Consider the following 18,025-nt stretch of genomic DNA (forward strand, 5'->3'; position numbering starts at 1 on the left):
TCAAAGTCACATAATACCAGGTTCAAATACGTGCTAGTCTACTATCCTAGCCATCTTGGGCCACTATTCAACCTCTTTGAGTCTCAGTTTCTATATGTAAAAAATGACGATAACAAAATTTCTTTCAAAATTCATAAGGATAACCCAGATCATATATGTAAAGCACTTTTAGGACATGGAGCTGGTTTATGGTAGACATTCAATAACTGAATTTAATGTTGGTGTAACAATAAGCAACAGAATAGGGTAGCAAGGTAGCAAAGAACTCAGGTCCTGAAGTCAGAACTAGTTCCATTTCTCGCTGTGTGATCACAGGCAAATTATTTAACCTTCCGAAGCCTTGTTTTTCTCATCAGCAACATGCAGATAATAAAAATAGCTAATTTTTGTGCTGGCTCATAAATTGCTTTGGAGATTAAATGAGGTAAAGCATATAAAGTGCACTGCTGCTGCTGCTGCTAAGTCACTTCAGTCGTGTCCGACTCTGTGCGACCCCATAGAAGGCAGCCCACCAGGCTCCCCCATCCCTGGGATTCTCCAAGCAAGAACACTGGAGTAGGTTGCCATTTCCTTCTCCAATACATGAAAGTCAAAAGTGAAAGTGGAGTCACTTAGTCGTGTCCGACTCTTAGCGACCTCATGGACTGCAGTCCACCAGGCTCCTCCATCCATGGGATTTTCCAGGCAATAGTACTGGAGTGGGGTGCCATTGCCTTCTCTGATAAAGTGCACACTGACTAATATTTAGATAGACTTCTATAACTTATAGCATTACTAGCCAACAGACATTTATTGATTGCCTACTATTTGAAAATAATCATCATTTGTGACTTGTATGTGGGGAATGTGCTTAGGTACTCAGTCATGTCTGACTCCTTGCGACCCTATGGACTGTATACCCACCAGGCTCCTCTGTCCATGGGATTCTCTAGGCACAAATACTGGAATGGGTAGCCATTCCCGTCTCCAGGGGCTCTTATTTGACAATAATCACCAGTTGTGACTTGTACAGGACTGTAAAATATCATAAGAGGAAAATCCATTAAAATTAAATGATCGTTTTAATTCCTTCTTGTCATCCGTAGCTACATACCATTAAGAAACTCTAAGGAATTATTAAATATTATTTTATGAATGAATTATTTTTAATCTTTAAGATCAGAGATCTATTGCCATCCTATCTCCAAACTCCAGTTTTACGGGGTTGTAATGAGCACCAGATGTTCCAGAAATCCAGAGCCTGGCCTTCATTTTTGGCACCACTTCACCCCTCTGGCAGTGCCTGTGCCATTATGTCTCAAGGCCACCAGGGAAGGGGCTCACCCATCCCTGCCCTAGGGTGTGATGAGTGGAGGTCCAGGGTTTAAAAAAGGTAAGACTGCATGTGGCAGCTGAACTGAGAACCACTCTGCTCAGGACAGTGGGGTTCAATGAAGAATTTGCCTGGAAAGGGATCTGCTACTCATCAAATAAATTAGTAAAAGTTTGAACACAACAAACCACTTAAGTGGAACCCCTTCCTGTCCGAGTGCAGGTCTGTGCTCTCTTGGAGTCCAGCCAGAGCCCCTGCCTGGCCTCGATGGCACCACACGGGGGCTGTGATTAGTTTTCTGTGTCTCCGAAGCCAGACAGCACAGACAGCTCAGGCAGCCACGTGGCCACAGACCTCATCTCCCTGCCCCTCCTGCTTCCCCAGGGGTACCCAGGCAGCTTCTCACCGCCCGGAGCCCGGTGAGCCTTGGTAGTTAAGGAACAACTGCAAGGCTTCACTCCCCATCTCCTGCCCTCTGTGCCAAACACTAACTTGTTCTTTAACTTGTATGATCTATATCATCATGCTCTCCTTTTTCTTCTCTGTCCCATTTTGGATGTGGGCCAGGGAAAGTTCTATTGTTTTCCTTGCTCCTGGCTCCCCTCACCTTTTACCATGTTAGAAATGAAGACCCCTCCTTCGCCTGTCACTGTTGTTGAGTAAGAAAGAACTTGCAAAAGCCCCAAAGTCTCTTCCTGCTCCACTTCCTCTGGAATGTGCGACCAGCATCAATCTGAGGCTCTGGACTTGTGGCCCATCAGCTGACACTGAGTTGGGGAGGCGGTGCACAGGCTGTGAGTTAGTTAAGTCCCTAACATTTTTATGACACTCTATCCCGAGTATATCTCATTCCTAGCACAGAAGGATAAAGCTCTTAACTACTGAAAGAACATAAAAAAATAGATTTAGGAATAATACTTTTTATGATTGCATTCTGTATACTGTGAAAGTTATGTTCAAATCTGCTAGTACTTTATGGAGCTGATAAAGTAGAACAGTATGGCTTCCCAGCTAACAGGGTATTTTATATCCATTTAAAATGTTTTCTCTTAAATTGAATTACTTTTTGAGTAATTATAATAAGACTAATCTGGGCCTAATGAATTCATGTACAAATACTTTAGACTGCATTATTAAAACCTCTGTGATATGAAACTATATTAAACTCCATCCCTCTAGCAACCAGGGCTTTGCTTTGAAAAGCACAGCATATATGACTTTCTCTGAATTCTTTTAAATCAGCTAGCTGGGAAATCATAAGAAACCACATTAATAGCTCAAACCAAGGAAGATGCTGACAAACAATATTGTTCTAACTTCTCTAAATTTATTTCAGCATTAATTAGGAGTCACAGAAAATACTTTTATTAAGCACCAACATGTATAAAGGGCTGAAGAATTGGTTCATCTTGCAAAAGAAATCAATTATAGCTATGATTAACAATGCCATAAAACCACTATGGGTTAAAAAAAAAATACTAAAAGTAAGCGTGTGGGTATCACTCCTTACGTTCTAAAACAAATCTCCAAACTCAATAATCTAAATATCTGGATTCCAGTTCACACTATGGGCCAAGCCACTTGCCTTCTCTGGGGTTCTGTTCCTCCATCTGCAAAGTGACTTGTATTAGATGATGTCTAACGTCCCTTATGGTTCTTAAACATGATGCTTTTAAGTTTAAAATTACACACATTATATCAAATGGGCTTTATGGCATATAGCTTATTTGTCATCTCATTCACGCTAAATTACATTCACAGAAAAAATTTCATTCCCTACAATTCACATACATCCACAAACATATCCATAATATGGCTAGTGATTTCAAATGTATTCCAAGATCTTATCTTGATGGTAAAGTATTTTTCCCATTACAGATAAATTATAAATCATCTGAAACTTTTAAGGGTTATGCTTCTTTGAATCAGTTTTTATCCACTTCCACCCCCATCCAACATATACTTCCCTAAAGATGCTTTCATCTCCATTTCAAAGCCAACTGATTAGTTTTATCATATGTGAATTCCTCAGGCAGGTCTGTGAGATCTGGGTTTTAATTTGATTGGTTACCCAGTCTCCTAAATCCAAACTAGATATTTACAAATGTCTAGTAGAATAATCTAGACAATCTTTCTTTGCCAGGTGATCATTACCAGGATGGACAACTTTTAAGTAAATGTAAGACAATGGCATCATCATTATTCTGATGACTTGGCACAAATTACTGTCATAAGAGCTCCCGGGAGCCAGAAACAATTAAAGTCTGAGTTCAGAGAAGCTGCCCCAGCATCAAGCATTGTTGATGAGAATGATTTTGGAGTAAATGTTACAGCAAATTGGCTCAAGTCTTCAAGGAGGAGGTTTGGCCACGTGATGTTCACTAGTCTGACATCAGTTTCAGGAGATACAGGTTCTGTCCTGGCTCTTCCATAAATCTCTGAATAAATGGGGCAAGTCATCTAAGCTTTCTAGATTCCAAAGAAGGTTTGACTAGAGAGTCTCCGCAATTCTTTCCTGCTCTAAAGTTGTATAGTGAACACAATCAGGATCTTTCAGTAGGACCCTCTGTGATACACTCAAACCCCACCTGCGTGTCTTCTTAGTGCACAGGTACACACTTGCAATTCTCTCACACTTGTAATTCTCTCTCTCTCCTTCTCACTAAGCTGAAAGGACTACGATTCCAGGGATGTTTTGTCCACTGATGTGTCCAAATCCAGGGAAGAATATCAGAGCATAGCTGGCCCTTTTTGGCATGCTGCAGATTATGGGGTCACAAAGAGATGGACACAACTTGGTGACTGAACAGTAACAATAACTAACGTGTTTTCAAAGCTTCTCATATATCAGGTGCTATTTTAAGTGTATGACAGACTTTGCTTTAATCCTATCAATCACCATAAGAGGTAGTTAGAACTATAAGCAGATAAGGAAGCAGAGACTCAGAGAAGGTAATAATTAAAGTTGTCAAAAGTCACAGGGAAGAAGTGATCTGGGATTCAACCTAAGCAGTCTGGTCTCAGAGACTAACTCTACACCACTGTTACACTGTCTCAATGATAGCCCAGTTGGTAGATGTATGGATAGATGATTGAGCAAACATATCACATTCTTGGGGCTTCCCAAGCGGCCCTAGTGGTAAAGAACCTGCTTGCCAATCCATAAGAAGTAAGAGATATGGGTTCAGTCACTGGGTTGGGAAGATGCCCTGGAGGAGAGCATGGCAACCCACTCTAGTATCCTTGCCTGGAGAATTCCATGGACAGAGGAGCCTGGCAGGCTACAGTCCATAGGGTCGCACAGAGCAGGACATCAGTGAAGCGACTTCGCATGCATTCTTTCCAAGCCTCCCACCCCCAGGAGTTAATCTGAGCCATGCCCATATTTTTAATACCATAATCCCTGTATGTCTAGAGTTCTAACCTTTATTATCTGCAGATTTGGGGTCCAATTGCAGAAACCACCTAGATGCGCCTTTACCTTTTTAAAATTTTACAAATTCTCTTTAAAAAAAAAAAAAAAGCAACTATCTCAGTAGGTTTATGGCAACAGCTAAGGCAAGGGGGAAGGATGCAGCGCTGAATGAAAAGAGGAGAATTCCAAGAAGAGGATCGGGAAAAGAAGAAAACACAAGGACACATGGCTGAGTTACAAAGATGTGTGCAGCTGCTCCTGATCCAGCTGTCATCTTACTAGGATTCATGGAAAGGAGGGTGTGACAGGTGGAGAGAGGTGGTGGGAGGGAAAGAATGGAAGTAATTGGTAAGTCAGGGGAGGTAATACGCATGCGGGCTCCGGAGTTGCGTTTTGGTCCCGGCTCTGCCGCTGGCAAAGTTAGAAGCCCTCTCTCTGTCTCAGCATCTCCACCTGATACGGTGGGAGTGACAGAGGCTGTTGTCAGGATTAAAGGATGTTAAGCTCCTAAAGACTCAACACAGGGCCTGATACACAGAAGGCACTTACTGGAAGCAGGTAATCTGGACAGAGACTTTGGAGAAATTGAGTTTCAGAGTATCACTAAGATCAGCGAAGTTCTTTGACACCCCAGCCTATACTGGGATGAATAAAATGTACTTGCATGGATTCTACAATCAAACAATCAGACTCTAGTAAAATATCACGGAGCCTGCTCTCCAGGTCCACCACCCTCCAGCATGGAAAAATGCCGGAGGGGCAGGGAGAGATATAGAAAACATCTCTAGCAGGGGAGCAAGCAATCCCTCCTAGTCACAGGTGTGCTCTGGAAGCAGGATCAATGCTTATCACATGAACAAACATTAAAGCCTAGAAGTATTACCCCACACTCTACATCACGTAAGTGCTAGTATTTTTCATGGGTAGCTCAGAGCAAGTAATCAAAGGTGAACTCTAGATGCATCATGAATCGGTCAGAGCACAAGTCCTTCTCGTGGAAGGAAGTACATGTTTTTAAAGTCACCCACTCACAGGCTCAGGAGCAAACGCAACTCTTGTCCCTCCATCATCCACGTCAGTCACGGCTGGACAGCAGGACCTCACACTGTGCTGGGCTCTTCTACCGTGAAGCCAGGCAGATCATGGGGCAGAGAGAAGAGCTGAGGACACCTTACAAACAACCTCTGTAGTTGTAAATGTCCATCCTGCTGAAGAGTCAGCAGGCAGTAAATGTGCTTACCACAGACGGTATCCCACTGAGCACCTTTGCAAAAGGTGCTCATTTAAACCCGTATGGTATATTTCACCTAGTTTCAAAACGAAAAGGGGAAGTTCATTTAAACCTGTATTATATTATTCACCTAGTCACAAAGTCATGAAATGTAAATGTCATTTTCATGAAGGATTTGTGAGGTTGGCTTGCCCTGAATAAAGGGATTCCAGCATCTCACAGACCTTAAGAAATTTATATATATATGTGCTGCTGCTAAGTCACTTCAGTCGTGTCCGACTCTGTGCGACCACATAGACAGCAGCCCACCAGGATCCCCCATCCCTGGGATTCTCCAGGCAAGAGCCCTGGAGTGGGTTGCCATTTCCTTCTCCAGTGCATGAAAGTGAAAAGTGAAAGTGAAGTCGCTCAGTCGTGTCCAACTCTTAGCAACCCCATGAACTACAGCCTACCAGGCTCCTCCATCCATGGGATTTTCCAGGCAAGAGTATTGGAGTCGGGTGCCATTGCCTTCTCTGTATACGTATATATATATATATATATATAAATACTGTAACATACATTGCATATGTAATATACATATTGTATATAATATGCATATATAACATAATAGGGCTTTCTAGGTGGCTCAGTGGTAAAGAAACTACCTGTAAATGCAGGAGACGTAAGAGATATGGGTTCCATCCCTGGGTCTGGAAGATGTCCTAAGGTAGGAAATGACAACCCACTCTAGGATTCTTGCCTGAGAGATCTCATGGACAGAGGAGCCTAGCAGGCTACCATGGGGTCGCAAAGAGTTGGACACAACTGAGCACTGAGCACAAGCATGATAACATAATAAAAATATATATATATACAATATAATAAATATGATATATACACAAGTATAATATAATACAGAATATATAAAAATTATATAATAGAATAAAACATCACAGTATTACTCTTCATGTCCAGAGGGCTAGATTCTGGTCCTAGCTCTGTCCCTAAATGGTTATGGTTAGTACCTTAGCCTCTCTTGGGCTCCACCTCAGTTTCCTCATCTGTAATTGAGAATAAACTCTGCTTTAACTATTTCTTTGAGGAAAATATAAGATAGTAGATGTGATCACATTCAGAAAAAAAAAAAACTTAAAATTCTTCATAGTTTTTTAGTGTCTACTAGAGCTAACACACTATAATGAGCACTTAATGGACCCCAAAGAAGCTAAAACCCAGACCTTATAGTCAAAGAGCTTATAACGATAAGGCAAGTGATACACACTCAAGGAAAAGGTGCTAAATTCTACACAGAGAGGAAAACAGCACAGTGAAGAAAAGAGATACTTCAAGGTTGGGACTCTGAGCAGTCTTCATGGACCAGGTACAATCTAAGCCAGATCCTGAAGGGCAGTCCTAAACAAATCCAACACTTATGAAGCCCTCAATTCTGAGAACTTTTCTTAAATATTCCACATAATGCTCCCCAAAACTCGAAGAAGTAACAATCATTCTTATTCCCATTTAACCAATCAGGTTAATCTGTCAAAGATCCCACAGGCAAGCTGATTGTAAGGCCCTTCCTCACCACCGCACCTCTTGGGACTCAAAACATGAAAACGAGGGAAAAGGGAACAGCACGATAAGTGAATCAGAAAACATTTCAGTATTTACCAGCTGGAAGACTCAATATTTTTAAGATACTAATTCTCCCCAAATTGAGCTACATATGGAACACAATCCTAACAGCAATTCCACCAGACTTCTAGTGGGAAATGAAAAGCCAGTTGTAAAATGTATAGGAAACATAAGAATCTAGAGTAATCAAAATAATCCTGAAAAAGAGTAAAGTCAGAGGACTGACACTACTTGACCTCAAAACATACAATAAAGCTATAATAATCAAGACAGAGTGTTGCTAACATTTGGATAGACGAATAGATCAATGGAGCAAAATAGTTAAGTCCAGAAACAGACCCGCAGCTTTACAATCATGTGATTTCTGACAAAGGAGCCAATGCAATCCAGTGAGGAAAGGCAAGTCTCTTCAGCCACTGGTACCTGAACATCCATGTGCTATGCTATGCTAAGCCACTTCAGTCGTGTCCGACTCTGTGCGACCCCATAGACGGCAGCTCACCAGGCTCCCCCGTCCCTGGGATTCTCCAGGCAAGAACACTGGAGTGGGTTGCCATTTCCTTCTCCAATGCATGAAAGTGAAACGTGAAAGTGAAGTTGCTCAGTCATGTCCGACTCTTAGCGACCCCATGGACTGCAGCCTACCAGGCTCCTCCGTCCATGGGATTTTCCAAGCAAGAGTACTGGAGTGGGGTGCCATTGCCTTCTCCAGAACATCCATACAGAGAATAACAAATTTAGACCCTTACTTCACTCCATACACAGAAAAATTCATGATAAGTCATAGACCTGCAAATAAATGCTAAAATTGTAACATCTCTAGAAAAAAAAAAACAAAACAGCAAAATACTCCAGTGATTAGGAGCAGGTAAATTCATCTACAACTCACTAACAGAAAGACAAACAATCTGTTACTAAAATGGGCAAAATATTTGAACAGCAGTTTGCAAAGGAAGATATACAAATGACCAATCAGTTCAGTTCAGTTCAGTTGCTCAGTCGTGTCCGACTCTTTGCGACCCCATGAACCGCAGCACGACAGGCCTCCCTGTCCAACACCAACTCCTGGAGTTCACCCAAACCCATGTCCATTGAGTCGGTGATGCCATCCAACCATCTCATCCTTGTTGTCCCCTTCTCCTCCTGCCCTCAATCTTTCCCAGCATCAGGGTGTTTTCAAATGAGTCAGCTCTTCGCATCAGGTGGCCAAAATATCAGAGTTTCAGCTTCAACATCAGTCCTTCCAATGAACACCCAGGACTGATCTCCTTTAGGATGGACTGGTTGGACCTCCTTGCAGTCCAATGACCAATAAGCATACAAAAATTGTCCAACATTATTAGTCATAAAGAAAATGCAAATGAAAACCACAATAACATATCTCTATACACTTACCAGGATGGCTAAAGTTAAAGAAATTCACAAAACCATATGCCAGTGAGGATAAATAACAGCTAAAACTCTCATTCATTGTTAGGGGGGATGTAAAACTGCACTACTTTGGGAATAGGTCTAGTAATTTCTTATAAAACTAAAAATACACCTACACCATGATCCTGTAGTTCTGCTTCTAGGTACTTACTTAAGACAAATGAAAACAAATTCCTCAAAAACAACTTGTATGTAAATCTTCATAATAGTTAGAAACAGTCCAGGTGTCCATGAACAGAAGAACAGATAAATAACCATAAGTACAATATATTCATCAAATAGAACACTACTCAACAATATAAAGGAACATAAATAGTAATAACAGAACATGAATGAATCTCATTAATACTAGGCTGAGTGCAAGAGGCCTTACACAAAAAGAGTATATACTGTACAGCTTCATTAATATGAAATTCTAGAAAAGGAAAATTAATCTATGGTGGAAAAAAATGGCAATACTCCCCAGACTCATCCACAGATCCAACACAATCCCATCAAAATTCCATTATTTCTTTGCAGAAATCAGTGAGTCGATCCTAAAATTCAAATGGAATTGTAAGGGATCTTGAACTGCCAAAAAATCTTGAAAGTGAAGAACAAAATTGGAAGACTGTATTTCCTGACTTCAAAACTTACTACAAAGCTACTGCTGAGTTTTCCAAATTTGCTGGCATATTGAGTGCAGCACTTTCACAGCATCATCTTTCAGGATTTGGAACAGTTCAACTGGAATTCCATCACCTCCACTAGCTTTGTTCGTAGTGATGCTTTCTAAGGCCCACTTGACTTCACATTCCAGGATGTCTGGCTCTAGGTCAGTGATCACACCATCGTGATTATCTGGGTCGTGAAGATCTTTTTTGTACAGTTCTTCTGTGTATTCTTGCCATCTCTTCTTAACATCTTCTGCTTCTGTTAGGTCCATACCATTTCTGTCCTTTATCGAGCTCATCTTTGCATGAAATGTCCCTTTGGTATCTCTGATTTTCTTGAAGAGATCCCTAGTCTTTCCCATTCTGTTGTTTTCCTCTATTTCTTTGCATTGATCGCTGAAGAAGGCTTTCTTATCTCTTCTTGCTATTCTTTAGAACTCTGCATTCAGATGCTTATATCTTTCCTTTTCTCCTTTGCTTTTCGCTTCTCTTCTTTTCACAGCTATTTGTAAGGCCTCCCCAGACAGCCATTTTGCTTTTTTGCATTTCTTTTCCATGGGGATGGTCTTGATCCCTGTCTCCTGTACAATGTGATGAACCTCAGTCCATAGTTCATCAGGCACTCTGTCTATCAGATCTAGGCCCTTAAATCTATTTCTCACTTCCACTGTATAATCATAAGGGATTTGATTTAGGTCATACCTGAATGGTCTAGTGGTTTTCCCTACTTTCTCAATTTAAGTCTGAATTTGGCAATAAGGAATTCATGGTCTGAGCCACAGTCAGCTCCTGGTCTTGTTTTTGCTGACTGTATAGAGCTTCTCCATCTTTGGCTGCAAAGAATATAATCAATCTGATTTCCGTGTTGACCATCTGGTGATGTCCATGTGTAGAGTCTTCTTTTGTGTTGTTGGAAGAGGGTGTTTGCTATGACCAGTGCATTTTCTTGGCAAAACTCTATCAGTCTTTGCCCTGCTTCATTCCGTATTCCAAGGCCAAATTTGCCTGTTACTCCAGGTGTTTCTTAACTTCCTACTTTTGCATTCCAGTCCCCTATAATGAAAAGAACATCTTTTTTGGGTGTTAGTTCTAAAAGGTCTTATAGGTCTTCATAGAACCGTTCAACTTCAGCCTCTTCAGCATTACTGGTTGGGGCATAGACTTGGATTACTGTGATATTGAATGGTTTGCCTTGGAAACAAACAGAGATCATTCTGTCATTTTTGAGATTGCATCCAAGTACTGCATTTCGGACTCTTTTGTTGACCATGATGGCCACTCCATTTCTTCTGAGGGATTCCTGCCGCAGTAGTAGATATAATGGTCATCTGAGTTAAATTCACCCATTCCACAGGACTGGAAAAGGTCAGTTTTCATTCCAATCCCAAAGAAGGCAATACTAAAGAATGCTCAAACTACCGCACAATTGCATTCATCTCACACGCTAGTAAAGTAATGCTCAAAATTCTCCAAGCCAGGCTTCAGCAATATGTGAACCATGAACTTCCTGATGTTCAATCTGGTTTTAGAAAAGGCAGAGGAACCAGAGATCAAATTGCCAACATCTGCTGGATCATGGAAAAAGCAAGAGAGTTCCAGAAAAACATCTATTTCTGCTTTATTGACTATGCCAAAGCCTTTGACTGTGTGGATCACAATAAACTGGAAAATTATGAAAGAGATGGGAATACCAGAACACCTGATCTGCCTCTTGAGAAATTTGTATGCAGGTCAGGAAGCAAGAGTTAGAACTGGACATGGAACAACAGACTGGTTCCAAATAGGAAAAGGAGTACGTTAAGGCTGTATATTGTCACCCTGTTTATTTAACTTATATGCATAGTACATCATGAGAAACGCTGGAGTGGAAGAAACACAAGCTGGACTCAAGATTGCCGGGAGAAATATCAATAACCTCAGATATGCAGATGACACCACCCTTATGGCAGAAAGTGAAGAGGAACTCAAAAGCCTCTTGATGAAAGTGAAAGTGGAGAGTGAAAAGGTTGGCTTAAAGCTCAACATTCAGAAAACGAAGATCATGGCATCCGGTCCCACCACTTTATGGGAAATAGATGGGGAAACAGTGGAAACAGTGTCAGACTTTATTTTTCTGGGCTCCAAAATCACTACAGATGGTGACTGCAGCCACGAAATTAAAAGACGCTTACTCCTTGGAAGGAAAGTTATGACCAACCTAGACAGCATATTCAAAAGCAGAGACATTACTTTGCCAACAAAGGTTCGTCTAGTCAAGGCTATGGTTTTTCCTGTGGTCATGTATGGATGTGAGAGTTGGACTGTGAAGAAGGCTGAGCACCAAAGAATTGATGCTTTTGAACTGTGGTGTTGGAGAAGACTCCTGAGAGTCCCTTGGACTGCAAGGAGATCCAACCAGTCCATTCTGAAGGAGATCAGCCCTGGGACTTCTTTGGAAGGAATGATGCTAAAGCTGAAACTCCAGTACTTTGACCACCTGATGCAAAGAGTTGACTCACTGGAAAAGACTCTGATGCTGGGAGGGATTGGGGGCAGGAGGAGAAGGGGACGACAGAGGATGAGACGGCTGGATGGCATCACTGACTCGATGGACGCGAGTCTCGGTGAACTCCGAGAGTTGGTGATGGACAGGGAGGCCTGGCGTGCTGCGATTCATGGGGTCGCAAAGAGTCAGACACGACTGAGCAACTGATCTGATCTGATCTGATCTGACAGTGATCTGTGGCATGGTTATGTATTTTAGACACATATCTATGAAATAGAATTAAGAATCCATAAAAAGAACCCTCACGTTTATGATCAACTGAATTCTGATAAGACAATTCAATGGGGGAAAATAATATTTTCAACTAACAGTGCTGGAACAACTTGCTATCTACATGCAAAATAATTAGATTATTTAATTTATTTAATAAATAACCTCATTTCATACCATATACAAAAATCACCTCAAAATGGTTCAAAAAGGAAAAACTATAAAACTCTTAAAAGGAAACACAGGGATAAATCTTTTGACTTTGGATTAGGCCAGAGTTTCTTAAGTACGACATCAAAAACACGAACAATAACAACAAAAAAAGAATATAGATAAACTGAGCAACTTCAAAAGTAAAAACGTCAGTGTCTCAACGGGCATCATCAAGAAAGTGCAAAGACAACCCACAGAATTATAGAAAATAATTGCAAATCACGTATCTGATAAGACATTTGTACCTAAACTATATATAAAGATGAATTGCAACTCAAAAATAAAAGACAAATAACTCAGTTTAAAAATGGGCAAAGAATCTGAACAGACAGTTCTCCAAAGAAGATATACAAATGGCCAGTTAGCACACGGAAAGATGTTCCACATCCCTAGGCACCAGGGAGATGCAAATCAAACCACAGTGAGATACCACATCACACCGCTAGGGTAATAGAATGGCTACAGTCAGAAACATAACTTGGTAAAGATCTGGGGAGATGGGAACACTGCTGGTGGAAATGTAAAATGGTGTACCCACTGGAAAACCTGGCAGGTCCTCAGGTCGTTAATACAGAGTTTATGATATGATCTAGCTATTCCACTCCTAGCTGTTTACCCCCAAAAAGGAACACACACATCCACCGATACATGAATGTTCACAATAGTATTATTCATAATAGCCAAAAACTAAAAACACCCTAAATGACCATCATCTGGGAAATATTTAAATAAAATGTGGTATATCCATACAATGGGATATTATTTGGCAATGAAAAGAAGTACTAATACACGCTACAGATGAATCTTGAAAAACAGCATGCTAAGTATGGTTTCATTTGTATGAAACGTCCAGAACAGGTAAATCTAGAGACAGAAAATAAATAGTAACCTAGGGTAGATGGCAGGAGAGGATGAAGGGAGTGACAGTTCAGGGGCGCAGGATTTCTTTTGGGATAATGAAAACATTTTAAAATTGACTGATGGATGGACAACTCTGCAAATATACTAAAACCCACTATATTGTACACTTTAAGTGAGTGAATTATATGGTATGTGAATTATATCTCAATAAACAGACTGAGGGAAAAAAGAGTGAGTCTTGGGCTGTTGGCTACACTTCTAATGACTGGCAGGGTCACTACTTCTTTGGGCCACAGCCGGGCAAGCCAATCTCATAACTGCATGCAGCACTTCATCCTATGGACACATCTGAAGAATCATGCTTAGGTACTGGGTACCATACTGGGCAGCGAGAAAGCTGTGCATAAATGAAAAACAACATCCTCATTTCTCAGGGGATCCCCACCTAGTGCTTCAGTGTAACCTAGCCACAGGTGGCTACCGAGCTCTTAAACGTGGTGAGTCTGAATTGAAAGCGTAAAATAGACTGAATTTCAAGGACTGAGCAAAAAAGGTAAAATCGCTCATTAATAATTGTTTATACTGAATAACATGCTGAAATGATACTTTGGACAGACTGGGTGAGAGTAAACATTAAAATTAATTTCACCTGTGCTTTTTTTATTTTTTGAATGTGAAGCTAGGGACATTTAAAATTACATCTATAGCTCATATTCTATTTCTATGGGGCAGTGCCGGTTTATGTTTTTAAATATAAATAAAGCACTGAAACTTTCCTGACCCCCAGTGTTTTGGAAGATTATCTTCTACAGACTTCTAAATGGTAATTAACTCTGAAGTCCACTCAGTGGTTATAAAATGCCCACTGCTCTGCAATTACGGAGGCACAAAAGGTCTCTTGTTTGCTGCCCTCTGCCAATTGGTCCCTTGGACTAGAGATGAAGATGCTCGGCTTGGCCTTTTAAATATTGGCGTGCCCGAGTCTTCACAAAGCACAAATGTTTCCCAAATAAGGCAGGCCCAGAAAATTTCATCTGAACTCTTTAAGACTCACGATCAAAAGGGTTGCCTTTTGAAAATGATTAAAGATCACACGGAAATGACAGGCGCCTATTCACAGAAGGAAAATTTCTGCTGAAAGAAATTCCATCTACAAGGGGCTTTGCATGTCATCTGCGAGGGTTCCCTTCAGCCCTCACTTATAAACCCTGAGCTGTTTAGAGAGATTTTCGCTTCTCCTTCTTTGACTTCCTTTTTGATCCACATGTCCAGGGTAATAAGAACTGGGCCTATGGGGCAGAGGCAAGCTCTACACTTCTGACCTTGTTGAAACTTTATAAGAAATCCAGAGGTATGTCTGTGCCCCTGGAGAGGACACAGAAATGGACCCCAGATGTGGCAGGCTATGGAGATGAATTGAGATCACAAAGTAGCTGAGACCCCCTACCAACAACATCTTATTGTTTCTTCTTTACTCAGCAAATGCCCAAAGAAGTGTGCCAACTGACCTTTTTATTCCTTGGCTCTCTGGAGTTAAGAAAGAAGGTTTGGGGACTTCCCTGGTGGTCTAGTGGTTAAGAATCTGCCTTGCAACACAAGGGACGTGAGTTCGATTGTTGGCCGGGGAACTAAGATCCCACATGCCACTGGGGAACTAAATCCACGCACTGAAACTAGAGAGCCCACACCCCACAACTGTTGAGCCTGTGAACCACAGTGAGTTTCCCATATGCCGTAACTCAGACCCAAGGCAGCCAAATAAATAAACGAATATTTTTTAAAAAGAGAGAGAGAGAAGGTTTGGAGGTGATGCAAGGTATCCAGAGTCGCAGTCCTGGTAAGTGGCACAGCTACGCTTCCAACTTGGGACGGCTGAAGTCCAAAGCGAGCAACCTTCTTCCGCGCTGAACTACACTGTCATCCTTTCATTCCACAAACACCACTCTGGGGTGTGTGCGGTGTGAATAGAAGCTTAGGGTGACATGTTTTGAAAAGATAATATGCACCAGAATCCTGCCTCCTCAAGGGAGATGCTCTTCAGTTCCTACACCTACTTCTGTTCAGTGGCTCCAGTAAACTGAAATGGAAGGCAAGTTTCATTGGCTTAATTACCTCCAATCTCGGCATAATGGAAGCAGAGACAAAATCTCTCAGGATCCTTCACCTCTTCTGGGGGTGCAGTGATTAGAAGTAGGGAACACAGGGCTTCATTCAGCATCCTGTCATAAAAGACCCACTTCTTCCACACAAGTGGAGGGCACGCCGTGTACCACGCTCGCTCGTTCTACCACCCAAGGCAGGCCGTGCACAGTGCTCAGCGCTGGACATACAGAGACGCATACAACAGGGCCTCTGCCCTCTCGGCTGTTCCTCAGTAAGTGCCTACCAAGTTATTTTAAAGGGCCTATGTTTGGGGCAAAGTGGGCTGTAAAGAACAAAGCTCATTTCTGGAGCTGGTTTGTGGCTTGAGACGTTGTCTCACATTATAGCAGTCGTTACCAAATGTACCTGATTTTGTGTTTCAGAAGAACCCGCTGTAACATGGCTATTTCTAGACAGCCTGTTGCAGGGCCCAGGTAATCAAAGCTCTCATTAACCATTCTCCTCCCACCACTTCCATTTTCTCCCAGGCCTGGCAGACAGTAAGCAATTGCCTGCCTTAGAAAAACCCTGGATGGTGTGATTTGGAAAAGTAAAGAAATTATGATGGAAATGACATTGTAGACCATCCTAAGTCTGAAGCCCTCTGTTCAAAGATATCTCAATTATCTCCAGCTAGAGACTCCTAGGAAGCCAGATGGCTTCAAAGGATAGCCAGGGCCAACACCCTCTCCTTTATCTCTGAGTACGCTGGGCAGAATAATGGTCCCTTAAAGATGTCCATGTTCTAATCCCAGCAATCTGTGTCTATTTTACCTTAATTGGCAAAAAGGACTTTGCAGATGTGATTAAATGATGGGTCTTAAAATGGGGAGGTTATCTCAGATTATCTGGGTGGAAACAATACAATCACATGAATCTCTAAAAGCAGAGAGCCTTTCTCTAGAGAGATGCTCAGACAGAAAAAAGGGCCAGAGAGATGCTAAGATGCTGATTTTGATTATGGAGGAAGAGAGCTATGAGCCAAGGAATGCAAGCGTCCTTGAGAAGCTGGAAAAGGCAAGGAAATAGATTCTCCCTTAGCGTATGCAGAAAGAACACAGTCTTATTAACAAGTTGACGTTAGCCTAGTAAGACCCAAAACAGACTTCTGACCTATAGAACTGCAAGATAACAACTTTACATTGGTTAAACCACTGAGTTTGGAATAATCTGTCGGGGCAGCAAAAGAAAACCAACACTCTGGTTACACCCAACCAAACGGTGGGATATCAGGCAATGAGGACAAGTGACCAAGGCAGTGACTGCACAATCAAAACAACTGGCTTAACCAACTCGTCCATTCTGTCCCAAAGAAGCTCAAGCATTTCTATGGAATGACCCCATACAACTCCCATCAAAGATGAGACTGAAAGTGTAAACTGCACCAAAGCACTGGGCCGCAGAGAAGGAGCCAACACTTTGGGTTGATTCTGTATGTTCTTGTCGACCCTACAGAACTGTCGCGTCATTATTCATCTAGGACCTGCTCAGCATCATAGTATCAGACAGACCTCTTCTTGTGTGGAAGGAGGTTAGAGAAAGCAAGAGTAGTATTCCCAGAGTCTTGCTCCTAAGACTTTGATCCTCCCCAACCTCCTTAAGGGGTTTCCCTAGTAGCTCAGTCGGTAAAGCATCTGACTGAAATGCAGGAGACCCGGGTTCAATCCCTGGGTCAGGAAGATCCCCTGGAGAAGGAAATGGCAACCCACTCCAGTATTCTTGCCTGGAAAATCCCATGGACAGAGGAGCCTGGCAGGCTGTACAGTCCATGGGGTCACAAAGAGTCGGACACGACTGAGCGACTAACACACAACCTCCTTAAGTGTAGCCTGATGTGTTCAATGCAGACACTTGGAGTGACAAATGGAGATGAGGAGGTTGCTCCTCTCCTGGCTTATACCATAAACCTATGGCACCCCACTACAGTACTCTTGCCTGGACAATCCCATGGACAGCAGAGCCTGGTAGGCTGCAGTCCATGGGGTCACTAAGAGTCGGACACAACTGGGCAACTTCACTTTCACTTTTCACTTTCATGCATTGGAGAAGGACACGGCAACCCACTCCAGTGTTCTTGCCTGGAGAATCCCAGGGACGGGGGAGCCTGGTGGGCTGCCGTCTGTGGGGTCGCACAGAGTCGGACATGACTGAAGCGACTTAGCAGCAGCAGCAGCACGATGCTTCTATACAGAAAGTTAGTTGTAGGATTGCCCTTCCCCCCAACACACACATGTTTGAAGGAAATATGTTAGTTTCTGGAACTAACTGCTGGGGCTTAGTTCATGATGGAGGGACTGGTGGGCACCCTTCTCCCTCTTCCTTTTCTCCTTAAGGAAGAGATGATAGTTGATCTTAAGCAGTTATCACTGATAAAAATAATTGTGTTGGAGCTTCT

At 42.1% G+C, this 18,025-nt stretch overlaps 1 protein-coding gene across 5 annotated transcripts in view; it reads right to left on the minus strand.

Moving 5' to 3' along the window:
- GFRA1 (GDNF family receptor alpha 1) overlaps nucleotides 1–18,025 on the minus strand; it is a 231,529-nt gene that overhangs the window by 168,675 nt on the left and 44,829 nt on the right. The gene's annotated exons all lie outside the window — the stretch shown is intronic.

This window comes from Bos taurus, chromosome 26 (assembly GCF_002263795.3).
Source record: "Bos taurus isolate L1 Dominette 01449 registration number 42190680 breed Hereford chromosome 26, ARS-UCD2.0, whole genome shotgun sequence".
Classification (NCBI taxonomy): domain Eukaryota; kingdom Metazoa; phylum Chordata; class Mammalia; order Artiodactyla; family Bovidae; genus Bos; species Bos taurus.